Here is a 17757-nt window from a genome sequence, read left to right on the forward strand (position 1 = left end):
TCATGAAGCTCAGATGGGCAACAATTGCTCCGTCATCATTTAATGATATAACAACAGTGCCAGCGTTCTGTGGACTTAATATAAAATGCAACCACTTGCTCATTTGTTCATTTGTTCATATAAATGATTATACTATTTACATCTCACTCATGCCACATGGGCCATTTCAAGTTAAAAATATTAAAGTTTCTAAATGTGCAAGTGTTAAGCTGCAAAGTAGGAGCTGTTTTCTCCCTGGGATAATGAACATCTGCTGAAACAATTTGTCCAACAGAGCATTTGCTTCTGCTGGCCTTTTTTTTTTTTTTTTTTTTTTTTAAGAAATGGAAAAAGGATCATTGTTTAACTTCAACTCTCCTCATCTTCTACACCAAGAAACAGTTTCTCTTAGGACTAGATAGTTCTAGGATTTAGAAAAATAAAGGGGCTTCAACTTTTTATTTATTTTTTCCTCTTTTCAAGTAAGGGTAAGTCGAATTTTACTTTGAGTGTCACATTCTTTTTGTTCCTTCTAATTTGAATCCTGTTTGAAAGACCACAGGCTTTTCTAGACAATTTAAGATTTCCGCAGTGAACTGAGCCCTACAGCACTTTCTGAGAGAGACTGGGAAGGTGGGGTAGTGGTTTATCAAACAGCAGAAAATGGGTCAAGTTTTAAATTCAAAAGGCTTTTCAAGAAATAGCTCAGATCTATTACTTTCTGTGTGCAAAGTCAGAGGGGTCTGGAGGGAAGATGATCCAAAATCTTGAAAATGAAATAAGATGCTCCCCACACTAAAATCCAATAGCATCCTAGAGATAATGGGTGGTTAAATAGCACCGCTGATACACTTCAAGTCTAGGATTTATCAGTCAGGTTACCTCTCCAGCTTTTCTCCATTGGTTTCCCCCAGGGAAAGCAGAGGAGAGGACACTTCAAGCACTTAGCTTTACAATGTGTACTTAAGAAGTCAGTGGATAATAACTATTAGAGTTCTCTGGGTAAAGCAGCTTCAATGAAAGGTGCTTCTTTTGTTTCCTTACTTTGAAGTAGAGCTTCTGGTCCTTGGGGGATTAAACCATGAGTCACATCTGAAATGAGGAAGGAAAAGTGTTGTCAAATTTCATGTTGATTCATAACAATAAATGCGACGAGTGGTTCACAGTATTTCACTGGGGCAGGGAGAAACAGGGGAGGCCAGAGAATTAAATTTGAGCATTGAAGAGTTGCTCTTTGTCATAAAAGGTGGCAGAACCTTGCTGTTTTTCCACACAGAATGAATTCTATTATATAGAAATTATTCCTGATTTTTTTGTTTTTTTCAATTACTGTTTTTGCTTATAAAATGGTGTAAAAAGAAAAGGTTCACCTAACAAGTGCAAAATATTTTGCCACCTGCTATGTATTTTGCCAGCTAGTTAAAATCTTTAGCATTCTTCAGTACAAAGCCCTAAGATGGTTGTGGGGAGGAGGGAAATTTTCCTCTGTTAGAATCTTTTGGATGATAGTCAAACACTTCTGTAATTTCCTTTACCATTTTTAGCTCCTTTTGGCATCACTTATTTCAAGTATGCCTCTGGAATGTCAAGAAGATGCCAGATATTCTTTTGAATATTGTATTTTAATATAATATCAATCTAAAGTTGCTCCTAGAGCAGGGGTGGGCAAACTTTTTGACTCGAGGGCCACAATGGGTTCTTAAACTGGACCGGAGGGCCGGAGTTGTATTTTAATATAATATCAATCTAAAGTTGTTCCTAGAGACTTCAAAATTAGACTGCTTCTTTCTTATCTTTTAGCTAAAAGAAAAGCTTTAAATAAGAACCGAATGGAGCTTTTGGTCAGTCTCCTACCTGTGAAAGTAGATTAGAAAGGAATTTTTATCCTCCAGCTACAGGCAGGAACAGATTGACATGTGTGGACATGAGGAGGGTTGAGGATTGAGGAAAACCAGAGGCAGTCTTATCACTTTAGGTATCAAATGGTCCAAATATTTGGACCAAAGCCATGACTTCATTGGACTTGTTTTGTGCTGGATATTGGCCTTTGAGTCTTCCTTATTTAAACTGTTTAGAATAATGATTCTGGCAATACTTTGGAATAATTTCTATGGTTATTTCCTCAGTGAAATAAGCCTACCATTAGAAATTCTAGCATGGCTGGCTGGCTATTCTAATTCTCTGAAACAAGCATGTGAGATTTGTTGTGTTGGCACCTAGAAGGAAAGAATGATAGAGCAGGGAGAGACCTCATGAGATCATCTTATTCTAATGTATTCGAAAGTCATTCAAAATAGGTGGTTCTTTTGTCAAAGGTTTCCAAGGGATTTGTTATACAGGCAATTGCAGTATGACTAGGCCCATAACAATAAAAGAGGGTTGCTTGCCTTTCTGATCAAGAATCATAGCAATATCAAACAAAGGATGAATTCTTTCCTAAGAAGCTTATGACTAATTCAGGTCTCTACAGGCATTCCAGGAACAAGATTCTTTCTGGTTACCAAGATCATAAGTGTGATTTTGGCCCAGAGGCTTTAAAACCAAAGCATGTTATGTTGTATCTCACTTGTTCTGTGGGTCAGTTCCTCTTTTCTTTCCTATGCTCTAGATTTTGTCTTCTATCCTTATTATATTGAGAAACAACAAGTACAAGTATTTTCAGTTGGTTTACCTGAATTCATCTCTTATAGGACCAACATATTTGAACTAACAATCACAAAAAAATAAGTAACATAGAAAACATCCCTGCTCTATATTTTCTAGCTCTTCTCCCATTTATTTTTTATTTTTTATTTTTAGCTTTGTGAACTTGGAAAAGTCATTTAAATTCTCTGGGTTTCAATTTCCTCTTCTGTATAAAACAAGAAATTGAGTCTAGATAACTGAAAGAGTCACTTTTAGTCCCTACGGTCTATAATCCAATCTATTATAAAGCAAAATTGTGACCTTTATTATGAAGAAAAGACAGTGGGAGGGAAACACGTTAGGAATTTTTTCTCAGTTCTCCCACTGCCACAAATGCTACAAACGACTGAAATTGGTGACTTAAAACTTTATTAGCTATTTTAATTATTTGGGTAAAGTTGTACACAAAGCTTATGTATTTGAAAGGGAGAGAGAACCTAAGCTACAACCTTATTTTTTCCATTTTTGACCAGTTTCAAGACTTGGAACCTGTTTTATTTTAGAATAAAATGCTTCATAATATCATGTGCTAGTTTCTTAGGAAATAACAGCTAACTAAAATTAACATTAGTTTTGATGTCTTCCTTCTAATTAATAAAATATAACTTTTCATTTTTTTCTCCCATATTTTTGTGATAAACGTGCTCACTCCTGCAAATGCCCAATATTTCTTTCTAAAACTTCTTCATTGAAATCCACCCCCCAAATTTCAAAATACTCAGGGAGAAAATATTGCTAAAGATTTACTTTTAATGATTCCATTCCATACACAAACAAAAAGAATATTTTCTCTTAGAGTCCAACTCCTTACCTATGGCTTTGAGGGTAGAGAAAGGAGGAGAATATTTTATTGCTATACTTGAGATTTCCTCAAATTCTAGAGATAACGTTGATATGAGAAAACCATTGGAGAGCTCGGATAATGAAATATCAAATTTTGGTTAGACCGTGAAATTAACAGACTGGGAAAAGGAGCTAATATAAAAGGACTGGTTATGTTTCATTTCCTGAATTTTTATGTCTAAAAACAAAAACATTTGTCCACTTCCCATTTTGTAAAGCTATTGCAAAAAATATCTGCCAATGAAAATCTTAAAGATGTGAGCTTTACTTTAAAGTTGTAGGTGGAAAGGCTACTAAATTTATACCAAATTGCCACTGTCGACTTGGTTTCCTGGGAAAGATCAAGGGGCATATCTTGTCTATTAGATGATGTTAGAATCAGCCTTAGTGACAAGTTAAATCTTTCAATTGCATTTCAATTGTCACCTGCTTAGTAGGGCAGTGCTGACAGGTTTGGGTTAGCTCACTGACACCACGGACCTTTGCGAATAATTGTGCTTGGACAGATAAGAGTTGCAAGAAGAGCTGGTAGCTAATTACAATGCTCATGTTTGTATTTTTCTATCACAACTGAAAAAGTACATTTAATTTTAAAATTTCCACAGAATCTATAAAAACCTGATTTATGCAAAGTTAAAAAAATCATATCCAAGGTATAAAATCAACATAATGTAAATAGGTTTATACCTTTTCCTGGTAGAATACACAAATTCAGAGGATAATCTAAACCAAGCATCTGCAACTTTAAACTTAAAAAAGCCACTCATTTTCCAGTTTGTTTTTATGGTATATTCTATTAAGTCTTATTTGAAATTTAAGAGAATACTACAGATCACATTGATCTCAACAGGAGGAAAGAAACGATCTAATTTTTCATTAGAATTACTGGTGGTAACCATAGAGCCAATAACATTGCAAATACAATAATGTCTGTGAAAATCACAAATGAAAGACATAATTTTTAAAAGGTTAGCCCATGAGGATAATTTTCAGGTACAATCATTTATCTTTTAAACTGCTCTGCTTCTAGGAGGTCTCTTTGGGGAATAATTCAAACAATAAGACAACAAACTTTAAAAAATTAGATAAGACATTCCAATATATTTTTCTTCACAATATATTTTACTGCTTATTAGATATTCCAGGTAAGAATGTATAGTTTTTTAATACTAGAATTTAGACATTTTCATTAGTTCAAGAGTCTTAATTAAGAAAAACCTATACCTTGCTGAGCATTAAGAAGTCATAATATTAAAAATTGTACAGTATTATTTTCTTTTCCAGGCAGTATTATTGTCCTGTGTTCCAACACTCAGCTCTTCCCCCTAATCGGGACATCTCAGACATGATACAGATAATAGCAATTTTAATACTCTGAATACTGGGTGTGTATCTGAGATAACCTACATTCCCAAGTAGAGAAGTGCTTACATTTTTTGCATAGAAATGAAGAAAAAGAATGGGGAAATTCAGAAGTTAGATTTCTGAAAAGATAGTTTAAAAGATTCTCATTTAGGTGTTTACTCATGCATCAGCTGCCTGGTGGCCCTAGTCATCCAGTTTGCTCAGAACTGCCTTGTCCTACAATATCTGGCCAGAAATGCCCTGCTTTTGCCCCTACACTGAGTCTCATAGAACATGAAAAATAACTTTCTTGTTTCCCTGCTGCTACTTCCCATCTTCCACCCCACTTCCCAGTAGACGTGGTGAATGTCAGGAGGCTTGTCCTCCCTCTTTACTCTTTGTTCTCAGTTCCCACTGCTGTTGAATTATATCTCCCACGTCCTTCCTCTTACAGCCGCCCTCTTTTGTCCATTCTGCATGGACCCAACTATAAAACACATGTTTTTATTTATTTCCCTGAAACACATTCACACCAAGCAGTTGGGTTAAATATTTGGGTGTATATTCTGGAATACGAGGACACTATATTACAGCACAGCAGGGCAAGTAATGGCAAAGTGAACATCGGCCATCCTGTTCATTGGTAGTACTTGCCACTAGGCACACTTTGCTCAGGACTGAGCTCCTGATGTCTTGCTGGACCATCTTCCCTGCCTCCTGTTAGGCCCCACTGCTTTTCCTGGTCTTGGAACACTTGAAGCATCCATCTCTGGCTGGAGCAAAACACTGTTCTTACCTTATTATGCAAGCAATATTTTTTTGTCCAATTTTTAGCTCATTTTAGACACGTTCCAAATGCAGAATCAAAGATGGCTCGCCAAGATGTTTTTGCTAAACAAGGCATTTTTTTTTTTCATGAGGACTTCTGTTGCTTGCTTTGGAGTTATCTGCCCGCCCCACCACCTACACACACACACACACACACACACACACACACACACACACACACACACGATTTTGTAGTACATTTTACATTTTGAAGGCCATTCAGCCAACAGAGTATTAGGTTTTGAAGGGCCCTGGACAGAGATCTGGGATTCATTCCCATGTTTCCTTAATCCCTGCTAACCATATCCAAATTCCAAGTCCTGGGTGATTTTACTTGATACATCTTCCTTCTCTCTGCTGCTACCCTAATCCAAACCAGCACTGCCTTTTCACCAGGGTTAGTATAACAGCCTCCTAACCTACTGCTGGGAGGAAAATTTAGCCTCTACTGACTTAGGTCTGAGTGCCTTGGGGCCTTCAAAGTAATTGAAAATAGATTAACAGGAGAAAAGTCTATTTTCACATTCATTTAGGGGCACCCCATAAGAAGTAATTCCCTGAACAGTGGAGGAATAGGGTTACTATACCAGCTCAATGAAGGGTATGGGGTCAGGGCTCAAAGGATGGGAGGTTCTGAAGAGGCTTGTTGACACAGTTTTTTGGAATGTCCCAGTGCCCAAGGCCAGTCACCTCCCTAACTCTCATAAAGTCCTGCTTTAGTCAGATACGGGAAGTTCAGAGCAGATCTCTTTCTGCAGATATTTTCACTTTGGAGTAATCTTCATACCATTTTGATGAGCTGTTGGTCCTTATACTATCTCCCTACATCTAGTCTTGTTCCACAAATCTGTTCTCCATGCTGTAACCACAATGATATTTCTAAAACACCAGATCATGAGACTCCATTTCTTAAAAACAGTTCAGTGACTTTGTGCTGCCAAGGATTATGATTTAAAATCCCAGATTTACCACGTGCCTTAAAGCTTAAAGAACAAAAGAGTCAAATCATATACATCTAGCCTATATGGCCAGAGATTTACATGGCAGGAAAGGTAAGGCAAGATGGGTAAATTATGACCTATAAAAAAATTAGTCTTTAGAGCCATCTCACATTTTCTATTTTTCAGATTTTACTACTAAAATCAGTGCTTTGGGCACTGTGCCAGGTACCAAATCTTTCCCTCTTTCCTTTAGTTTTAATTAACATTTCATCCCTTTAGGGCCTTACTGAAATGCCTGGCTAAGTAAGTTCATAAGCTTATTCTTATGGGTGTTAATAAGTTAATGTACTATGCATTTCCACATACAGTGTTTCTATTTTAATTAGGTCCTTTATGACTTATGCCACAGGATGTCCTAGGAAAGTCATTGCAGACCCTGAGGCCTCAAGCTGAGGAAATTTGAGCAAATGGGCTTTTGAAAATCTCTAAAACCCCAGGCTCTTGCTTGGCCTAGGAATAGAACTGGCCCTGAAGGGAAGAATTCTATTGCCTCTGTATAGTCGGCAGGAGAGGGTTTTGTGCTACTCTGGATAACTTGTTATGTAGCACAATTCAGTGCACCAATGCTAATATTTCCTGTCCAGCTGTGGTTAGTTACTTACTTGAATCATCCATGTGCATTTTTAAAAATAGCTTTATTCAGATATTATTTACATGTAAAATTTACCCATTTAAAGTGTACCACTGAGTAATTTTTAGTAAAACTCGGACTTGTGCAACTGTCACCACTATCTAATTTTCAAACATTCTCAGCAGCCTGTACATATCAGTAGTCATTCCCCATTCTTACTCTGCTACCCCAACCTAACTTTAGGTAACAAATCATCTATTTTCTGGCTCTATAGATTTGCCTATTCCGGACCTTTCATATAAATGAAGTCATACAATATGTGACCTTTTACTACTGGCCTCCTTTACCTAGCGTACTGTTTTCAAGATTCATCTATGTTGTAGCATGTATTGTAATACTTCACTCCTTTTTATTTCCAAGTGATATTTAATTACATGGATTCACCATCATTTTTTATCCATTTATCAGTTGATGGACATTTGGGTTGTTTCCACTTTTTGTCTTTTATGAATAACACTGCTTTGAACATTAATGTACACATTTTTGTGTGAACATATGTTTTCAATTCTCTTGGGTATATACCTCTTTGTGGAATTGCTGGGTCATATGAAAATTCTGTTTAACATATTGAGAAACTGCCAAACTGTTTCTAAAATGGCTACACCAGTTCATACTCCCACCGATAATGTGTGAGAGTTCCAATTTCTCCACATCTTTGCCAACACTTGTTATTGCCATCCTAGTGGGTGTGAAGTGGTTTCTCATTATACTTTTGATTTTCCTTTTCCTAATGACTAATGATGTTGATTATCTTTTCATGTGCTTATTGGCTATTTATATATCTTCTCTGGAGAAATATCTACTTACATCATTTGCCCATTTTTAATTGTGTCATCTTTTTATTATTGAGTTGTAAGAGTTCTTTATATGTTCTGGGTATAAGTTGTTTGTCAGATTCATAACTTGCAAATATTTTCTCCCATTCTGTGCTTTGTCTCTTCACTGTTTTGTTGGTTTCTTTTGAAGAATAACAACTTTAAATTTGAGAAAGTCCAATTTGTCTGTTTTTTCTTTTGTGGCTTATTCTTTGAGAGTCATAGCCAAGAAAGCATTGCCTAACCCAAGGACACAAAGGTTTACTTTATGTTTTCTTTTAAGAGTTTTATAACTTTAGCTTTTATTTTTAGTTCTAGAATTAATTTTAGATTAATTTTTGTATATGGAATGAAATCAGTCTAACTTCATTCTTTTTCATGTAGATATCCAGCATCATTTGTTGAAATTGCATGTGATTTTTCAACTATACTATAAACCTGTTATGTTAGCTGCCTATCACTGTCTTAGTAAGCAAATTCACCTCTGAAAGGCTTCAGATATCAGTATTTGGTTCTGTACATTTGTGTACACTATACATCTCTTTACGCTTCTGAATATTTTGTGAGTTTTGTTCTGTTGACTATCTCAGATGTTCAGTTGTATTTCTCTTCTCCAAAGCAAAGATAGCATTTACTATATTTCAGGTAAAAATGGGTGGCAACTATTATAAGTAATTAACATTGACCTACATAGAGCTAAAAATTCGTCCATTTATTTCCTCAAGAAAAATTTATTGAGTACCTATTATGTGCTATAGATATAATGCTGGGAATATAGTAATGAAGAAAACATAGACCGTGTCCTCAAGGAACATGTTCTAGAGAGAAGAAGCAAAAAAAAGTACACAAATAAATGTACAATATGTGAGGTATTGATACATGCTAAGAAAATTAAAGCAGAGTATGAGGATAGAGACTGATGCAGAAAGGGATTACCAGTTTATATAGAATGGTCAGAGAACTCTTTGACTAAGTCAACATTTATTTAGAGTTGCAGGGAACTATCTATGTAGTGGGAATAGCAAGTACAATGACCTAAGGTGGAATATGTTTGGCTCAGCTCAAATTTTCCCTCTCCCTCTGTACTTCTAATGCCAACAGCTTAATTTCTGTACACCTCCCAATTTTATCACAGTTTCTTTTCTAAAAATATTTTGCCATAATGGATTATACATAGTACCATACCTAAAAAGATTCAGTTTAGAAAATGTTTCAAAATGAGATAAATTTAAAACTAATATAAAAACAAAAAACTATTTTTTACATTACATTTTGCTTTATTGCTGAAGCATTATTTCTGATGTTGTGACTTCAATCTAATTCAACAAATTTAATTGAATGCCTATGGTGATATTTCTCAAATCATAATTTGTGGACTACATTTGTGGTTCAGAACTTTCACCAGGGACTTCACAATGGTTAACATAATGAAAGATAGTCAGGTCTAAGGAATTTATGATGCCCATACTTGTATTCTGACAATACAGAATGCAGTCAACTCCACTGGGCTGACTTACTCCAAAGATGCTGTATGTTGAGGAATCTGAATGGCTTATGAATAGCCTACCTTGAGTGTCCTCAGCTATGAATCACCAGGTGTGTATGTATCATGGGGTCAGTTCATCACTTATCCATATATGGCTGTGGTGATTCAATGACTCACTGGAGTTAATGTTAGAAAATCAGATGTTTCCTATATACTATATTTCCACTGAATATCAATATCCAAAGAGAAGATAAAATTTTCAATGCATTTTACAGCCATCACTTTTCTTAAAAAGTCATCACTTTTCAGAAATAATGCCCTGAAAATCAATGCCCAACCTTTGTCTATTTCTCCCTGCCCATGTTTGTGATCTTTATGTCAGATTACCTTAGGCAGTTGGCAAATCTTAAGTGTCCTGGATATGTGAAGGAAAGATGCTTTAACACCTTCAATACTTAAACTTGGAATATTCCAGAAGGCTCTGAACTAAATTAAAATGCAATTATGGAATGCCCTCTTGCCTTTTGCCAAATATATTTAATTCCTACACACTGCCTAAAATAAAATAATCCTTCCTGCCCCCGCCCTTACATTGAAACTTTTTTCACTTGCCTGGCATTTCTTATGTCTTGTTTTCCACACTGTCTTGTACATACATCCCTTAACTGCCAACACCCAGGAGCATAACCTATGGCTATAGAGGATTCTCAATAAATATTTACTAGTGTATTATTATTGTGGCTTGGAAGTATTAGGGAAATCAATATTAGAATGACCCCATGGGGTTTAACCATGTTTCTATTTTGTTGTGTGTGTTTTTTAGTTTTATTTGTTTAGTTTGTATGGCTTTGGTTAAAAATAAATAGGAGAGGATGAGTGAGAAGAAAAGTTTAAAGTATGCTATTCTTCTAGGGATATTTTTCTTTGGTTTTACCTGCCCTGTGGTCAGAAATAGAATTAAACTTAAAACAAAACAGAACATTGTATTGAATTGTAATGGCTATTTCTTTTAAATGTGGTTAGAATAATGGTCTTTAAAGGGTGTTACCAGATTAAATCTTTGCCAAGTAAGGAAGGTGGAGCTGTGTGGGAATTAGGCTTTGTTTAACCAGGTTGTCTAATGTTTTGCTGAGACATGTTAGGAAAAGCAATCCAAAGTAATGTGGACTCAGTATGAAATCAGTCTGAAGCACACCTTATAAAATTTAAAGATTTTTTTTGCCATTCTCTTAGAAATTCATATACCAGAAATGCTAGGCAAACTAACTCTACTTACTACACACATATTGTCCCTTTCCTAACATTTGTGGGACCAGAAAAAGTATCAATAAAGGCCCACATACAATATACCAAGGTATCAATCATGGTAAATATCTTCAAATGAAGTTTCCTCCATCCTCCTACCTTAAAAAGTACACCTTCAGGCAAAATTCAAATACAAAGTCCTTTGATATCTTGGTGCTTCATGTTTGAAAAGTGAGGATATTAGTAGAGCCTGCTCCAAATCCCACAGCCTAGCCCCTTTCTCTTCCCATCCCCAGCTCCATCCCACAAGGTAAAGAGGTCTCAAGACTATGCCTGTGGCCACATCTATTCACACATCTGCATCAGACCCCTTGCAAACACCTGCTGGTTTGGGCATCCCTCAGGCCATACTGTTAGAATAATAAATGCCTGGGAACAGAATCAGGGAAGAAGATAAAGCAGACTCATGGCCAGTTGGATGGGGATTTCAGGGATTCCTGATCACCAGAGAGGCATAAAAAAGGGGGGCATGACTCAGGTTCTGGGTGGGCACAGTCCTTCAGTTTCTGGATTCTTTATCTTGGGCATAGGTCTATAGTCAGAGAGATTCTCTAAGCATAAGGTCCGTGACAGAGCCCCCTCTTGCTCTGGTCCAAGAGTCATACTCTGTGGGTGTACATATATATGTGTGTGTATGCCAAGCACTGTTGCCTATATACCTTTTAAAGATACAGAAAATTTAGCATGTAATCACGTATCAATGATCTTATCTAAAGGAGAGGTATAACCTTATGGGTGATCTAAAAGGATGAGCAATACAACACATTTGTCTTTGGATGTACTACAATAATTACTTGACTGTGGATATCTAAATACTTCAAACAAATACTGATACGTTATGCAATCATGAGATTAAAGCCCTTCTCAGAAAGGCCTGGAAAGCTGTCAAGTTTGTTGACTGTGGATATCTAAATACTTCAAACAAACGTTATGCAATCATGAGATTGAAGCCCTTCTCAGAAAGGCCTGGAAAGCTGTCAAGTTTCCTTCATCTGTGTACTGAAGGATCAACTTCATCCCATTCCTTGTTGCACTGCTCTGTACTGGGGGAAATGAGCAGCATTATCTCTTGCTGAGCAAAACCTAGCAGCGGGCTGACTAGATGCCGCCTTCAGCTGAGTCCCTCCCTTCTCATTGGTGGCTTCACATCCTCTTCTCTTTAGTGCCCTTGCTCTTCTTGTATGCACTTTGGACGGAATTCTCCTAAAACCTCATCTCCTTAGCCTCATGGCAATTGAGAGTTGAAGCTCAATCTTTAGTCTTTTAAACAAAAAATACTGAAGCCCTAACTAAATTTACTTTTGTGGTTCAGTGATATTGAAAAGTCATAATCAACAAAATGAAGCATGTGAATAAGAAAAAATTACATTCTATGTGTCGATATGGCTTTTAATTTTTTAAGAGGTCATGTTTCAGCTTGTGTTTGTATTTCGGAGGCGAAGAAGTCAAAGACTTGAGAGTAAAGGAGATGCCATCGAGGTATACAAGATGCAGTAAAGCAATTCTAAGTAAAATGAATCAGTTTGTTTGAACAAATATTACAGATACATGTATGTGAATTGCTCAGGTTTAATACTGTATTTAATAGTTTTGGATAACTTGAAGTAGTGAGTTTAATCTATTGTGATCCCATTTGCCATAATTTGTAATGAGGCGAGATATTTTAAGTGATCAACACCGTGGTTCATTATCATTATAACTATTTGAGGGTTTCCTTATCTCCTAACCATGTTCTCTAATATGGTATTACTCCGTGAAGAAGAAAGTGGGTAATTGGAATCCATAAACAGAGGAAGTGTGTAAGAGAGCAAGCTCCCTGGGGACAAGGACATCTCACTGGCTCACTGACCTGTGTCCATAATCAAGAATCTGGAATGGCCCATGGTAGGCCATTAGTAATTTTTGTTGACTAACAAAAGAATATGTAAAATAATGTAATTATATCATATACTGACCATGGCCCAGGGATTAGTATTTTATTTTGATTAGTATTTTGTATATTGTATAGCATGAAATCTGTTATAGGTGAAGAAAATGAGAATCTATGAGGTTATATAACCTGCCTAAGAACACACAGCTTGTCAAATGATGGACTTACCTACCAACTACTGTCGTTTTATTATTTCTATTCCCTCATAGTTATCTGTATCAGAAATTTAAATTTCCTTAGCTTTAATTGGCATATCAAGAGTATGAAATGTACCTATAGTCAGTAACTTCCTTTCAAGGCTAACAGTGTAGTTTGAAATAGGTACCTCAGTAATTTGAGATCTAACATGGCAAAGCCCTGTGCTCTAAGTGATCCGGGTTCCTTGGCCTCAGCCAGAGGCCGACTTTCCAGAAGGACTTCTGACCTCTTTCTGGTAGCAGTCACCAGTCAGGGACCTGTCAAGGCCACACACCGAAGGAAGAACAAAGTGTCACCTGTTCTCCAGAACCTTTCTTTCCAACTTGCTCTGACTTCCTGGACTCTGGGAACCTTGGTTATCTAGAACGATGGCACTTGCCAGCTACACTTGGCCTTACCTGATTTCCCTGGAATCCAGCCTAAAGTATAACAACTTTTTACCCCTCCCAGCCTGTGTCTACCTCCCATGGCCTTCCTGAGACTCTTCAAGTATGGTATCTGCTAGAACCTACCTGGCTAGTTTAGACACCTTCGTGTGTTTTCTTCGCTTGCATAACTTCAAAGCCATTTAAGCAATAAACTGCAGAAAGCCTCAAGAGTTTTAAAAAATCATTGGAAAATAAATTAGATCTTATTCTAAAATGCCTTCTCTGTCACTGGATTATAATACTTATGCTGGTTTCTCTGTTCAGATAGACCAAAGAGATGAATCCTCAATAATATAATGAGTATAGGGTGACCCTTTTGTTTTGTCTGCAGGCTTCTAATATTTGTAAAAGGCCTGTAGAATGTGTGTGTGTGTGGGGCGGGGAGTGGGTATGTAGGTGATGTGTGGGGGTCTGTGTGTATTGGGGGGTGTACTGGAACAACATTGGGCTGTTTTGCTAAGGTGGTGTTAAATGTTAGTTTGAACTGATATAAAAGGTCTTGTAAAAAATAAAATGAAATCTAAACTGTAAATACTGATAAAAACCAAACAAACCCATATCAGATATTGTTCCTACCGTGAGCAATAGCCTCTTTACATAGGATAACACAGTGAATGCCATGGTTTAGAGAGATCAGTTAAAAAATTGTTACATGTTTTAATGTATTGGGGGAATTATTTCACTTGTCATGTACAGAGACAAAGAGGCAGAGAGAGAGAGAAAATGTTAACTAGCATTCCCTGACAGAACTTGATCTAATGTTCCTTATAGTGTCTTACTATAAAATGATGTGTATTTTAAAAGGTATTAGTTTTTAAATGTAAACTGTATTAATCATTAAAACCCTTTCAAAGTCCTCATGAGAAAGGTAAAGTGTTTTCTAGTTTCTAACCTGTGAAACTAAACAACAGGCAGATAAGATCTGGGAAGCTGTTCAACTGAACTAATTTGTTTTAAACATTTGATATTAAAGATTTGATTAAAATTTTGCTTATCATGACTCAGTTTGGAATAGTAGAAAAAGTTAATTCCAAAATGTCTCAGACACTAAAGGGACTTGCAAGTTGTAACTAAATTGCCATATATATATATATATATGATGTTTTTAGAATATACCAGAGCTAAAACTACTGGCACCTGTAATTTCTGTGAATTAGCATGAAGGCCATATGGCTTATAAAATAAGGAGGGTTCTGGGAACAAGAATTACATTTGCCTCCTGGTTCTAGCTCTGCCAATAACTAGTTTGGTGAGCTTGGGTGGGTCATCTGACCTACTTTGGCCTTAAATTTTTTTCAGTGTAAAGGAGGGTCTAGGCCAGTGATGGCGAACCTTTTGAGCTCGGCGTGTCAGCATTTTGAAAAACCCTAACTTAACTCTGGTGCCGTGTCACATATAGACATTTTTTGATCTTTGCAACCATAGTAAAACAAAGACTTATATTTTTGATATTTATTTTATATATTTAAATGCCATTTAACAAAGAAAAATCAACCAAAAAAATGAGTTCGCGTGTCACCTCTGACACGCGTGTCATAGGTTCGCCATCACTGGTCTAGGCTCTGGTCTCTAAGGTCTTTATTAAAGCTATAAAATCCTGTAATACTTCTACAGCTTTCTTTCAAGCTACACATTGCTTTTTTATTTACGCCTGGGCCTATCCTACAAGTATTACTGGAACTTATCCAATCATAGCTTCGGCAAACAATACAGCCACAGAAAAGCTACTTGCGTCACTTGATTTTATTTTTTCACACTCAAACAATACCTGGCAAATAAAGAAAGGTTCCTGAATTGTGATTGGCACAATAATGCATGGTCAGCTGCACTGAGAATTTAAGCAAACTTTATATATTGTCAGGGTGCAGAATGAAGGTAAGGGCTGATCTGCAATTACCTGTATTTGTGAACCAAACCAATGCTGTAAATTGTGGGTATGGGACAAATGCCAAAAACCCAACTGTACAACAGTGTCTTTACCCATATATCCAGTTTTGTTATGTTAGCACAATTTCTACCCTCTCCCACTTACTGGCTTTTTCACTAGAATGCACACATAATCAGCAACTTTTTTTAGATCTCTCACTCCTAGGTCTTTTATTGGATTTACCATCATAGTCCACTCTTTATACTTTGCAATTTCTTATTTATCTCATTCTTCTCTCCATACTGTAATTTAGTTGTAATACAAGATATATTCCTAGACCATTTGCTCTTCTGTATTGGATCTCATTCTTTTAGGGTTTTCTTGAAGAATTTTCACTAATATCTGGACAGCTCCAAAGTTAGTATATTTATTTTTTATTAGTTTTTAACTAACTGCCACTGGCTATATTCTCATTCATTCATTCATTCATTCAATAGATAGAGCACTTACTATGAATGGGCTATTTTAGGGCCACGGGAGTATTTGAGGGATTTTTTTAAAGTATGTAATTTCTATAAAGAAGTGTTGTGATATATCTCAGTACTTGCTGGATTTAACAGGCACTCTCAGGTTTTCATAGGACTAAATTAGATGGCCTATTTTTTAGAAGTTAATGACTCATGTTTTTTATAATTTAGAAATTACTTAGAAGAAACAGAATTCAGGAATAAGACTTTTCAGTCCGCAGAATATATTAATTTTCAACTCAAAGAATTTTGCCCTTGTATGTAAAATATAAGATGCAGTTGTACTGCCATTATATGAAACATAAGTAGCGAAATTACTCATCCTCTTCTTTTTCTCTCATCCAGCTCCCTAAACCACTTTCTATGCCTGCTGCCGAAATTAGCTCTCCCCCATCTATGTTATATCATCCTTTCTTTGGTCACCCAGCCTTAAAACAGAGGAACCCATGGCTTCTTCCTTACTCCATTCCCCTGGATGCCTACATTCTGTCAAACATTGCATGGATTCCTGCTTCACATTATTTTCAGAAGCATCCCTCTGCATTCTCTCTGCCCCTCCCAAAGTGAGAACACCTGCATCTGCAATATTGCAACAGTCTACTAGCCTCAGTCTCAATTTTCTAACTCCCTTCTACTAGTAAATCCCCCGACATCTGCCAGCGGAATCTTTGGAAAGCATTTTGCACCTTACTTAGATCATCAGTAGTTCTCCAATGACTACAGAATGAAGTCTAAACCCTTTACATTCAAGGTTCACCCCCAACTATCTGATCTCTTCAAGAAAAGTTAAACTGCTGTTTTGAAAAAGAAAAAGGATTATTTAGAACTGATCATTTTAATGGAAGGAGAGTTTTGATCTTAGCATAGTTTGTCTAATCTCCTATCTGCAGGTCTGTTGGGAAATAATCTTTCTCTGCAAACAGAAATAAGAAACAACTTTGGAAATAGATTTTTAGAAAAAATACAGTAACAAAAGGAATAGAAGGGCAGAAAACAGAGGGGTTTGACTTTCTGTCTGAGTGAGCTTATGGGCCTCCTAGACACACTAGGATGCCTTGGGACCCTAAGGAGGTGATATCTTAAATGAGAGCATTTAGTATCAAGGTCAGATTGGAAGTGAAGCAAGAATTTCATGTATTTATGTATTAAGGTCTAAGAGAAAGACTTATGGGTTAAGGCAAGAAAACTATAATTATGCTATTTGATATTGCTCCTCCAATTGAAATAAAATACACATTTTGAGAAGGAATTATCTACTGAACAACCAGTGGGTCAAAGAAGAAATCAAGAGAAACAAAACAAAAAAATACCTTGAGACAAATGAAAATGGAATTGGAACAAAGCAAAGTTTATGGGATATAGCAGTTCTAAGAGGGAAGTTCATAGTGATAAATACAATCCTTTTTTAACCTAAATGATTTAGTTTAAATTTATTCTAAATAGAAAGCAAAAGTACTGCCTCAGGAGACTTTCTGAAAATATATGAAAATGAAGATCCTCAAATACAATATTCTTATGCTACAGAATGGAACTGTCCACTCAATCCAACTATTTCATCCAGACTCTAGAAGTTAGGAAAGAAAGTGAAATGTAGTATAGAACTTATAAGTGCTCTGGAGTCAGACTGCCCAGGTTCAAATCCTGGTTATGTTCTTATTAACTGGCTATCTGTAGGAAAGCTACTTATCTTTCTATGTTTCCTTACTTATAAAATACTAGAGGAGCCGCTGAAACCGGTTTGGCTCAGTGGATAGAGCGTCGGCCTGCGGACTGAAGGGTCCCAGGTTCGATTCCGGTCAAGGGCATGTACCTGGGTTGCGGGCACATCCCCAGTAGGAGATGTGCAGGAGGCAGCTAATCGATGTTTCTCTCTCATCGATGTTTCTAACT

At 36.5% G+C, this 17757-nt stretch overlaps 2 long non-coding RNA genes across 3 annotated transcripts in view; one reads left to right on the forward strand and one right to left on the reverse strand.

The window, feature by feature from the left end:
* The window catches only part of LOC102256129, a 62964-nt gene that overhangs the window by 15352 nt on the left and 29855 nt on the right, over positions 1-17757 (reverse strand). For both annotated transcript variants that reach the window (XR_001363792.1, XR_001363793.1), the window contains one exon: positions 1024-1071. This is a non-coding gene — a long non-coding RNA (uncharacterized LOC102256129). The remainder of the gene's footprint in view (positions 1-1023; positions 1072-17757) is intronic.
* Positions 1-17757, forward strand: part of LOC102255933 — a 54142-nt gene that overhangs the window by 6458 nt on the left and 29927 nt on the right. The gene's annotated exons all lie outside the window — the stretch shown is intronic.

This window comes from Myotis brandtii, unplaced genomic scaffold (assembly GCF_000412655.1).
Source record: "Myotis brandtii unplaced genomic scaffold, ASM41265v1 scaffold112, whole genome shotgun sequence".
Classification (NCBI taxonomy): domain Eukaryota; kingdom Metazoa; phylum Chordata; class Mammalia; order Chiroptera; family Vespertilionidae; genus Myotis; species Myotis brandtii.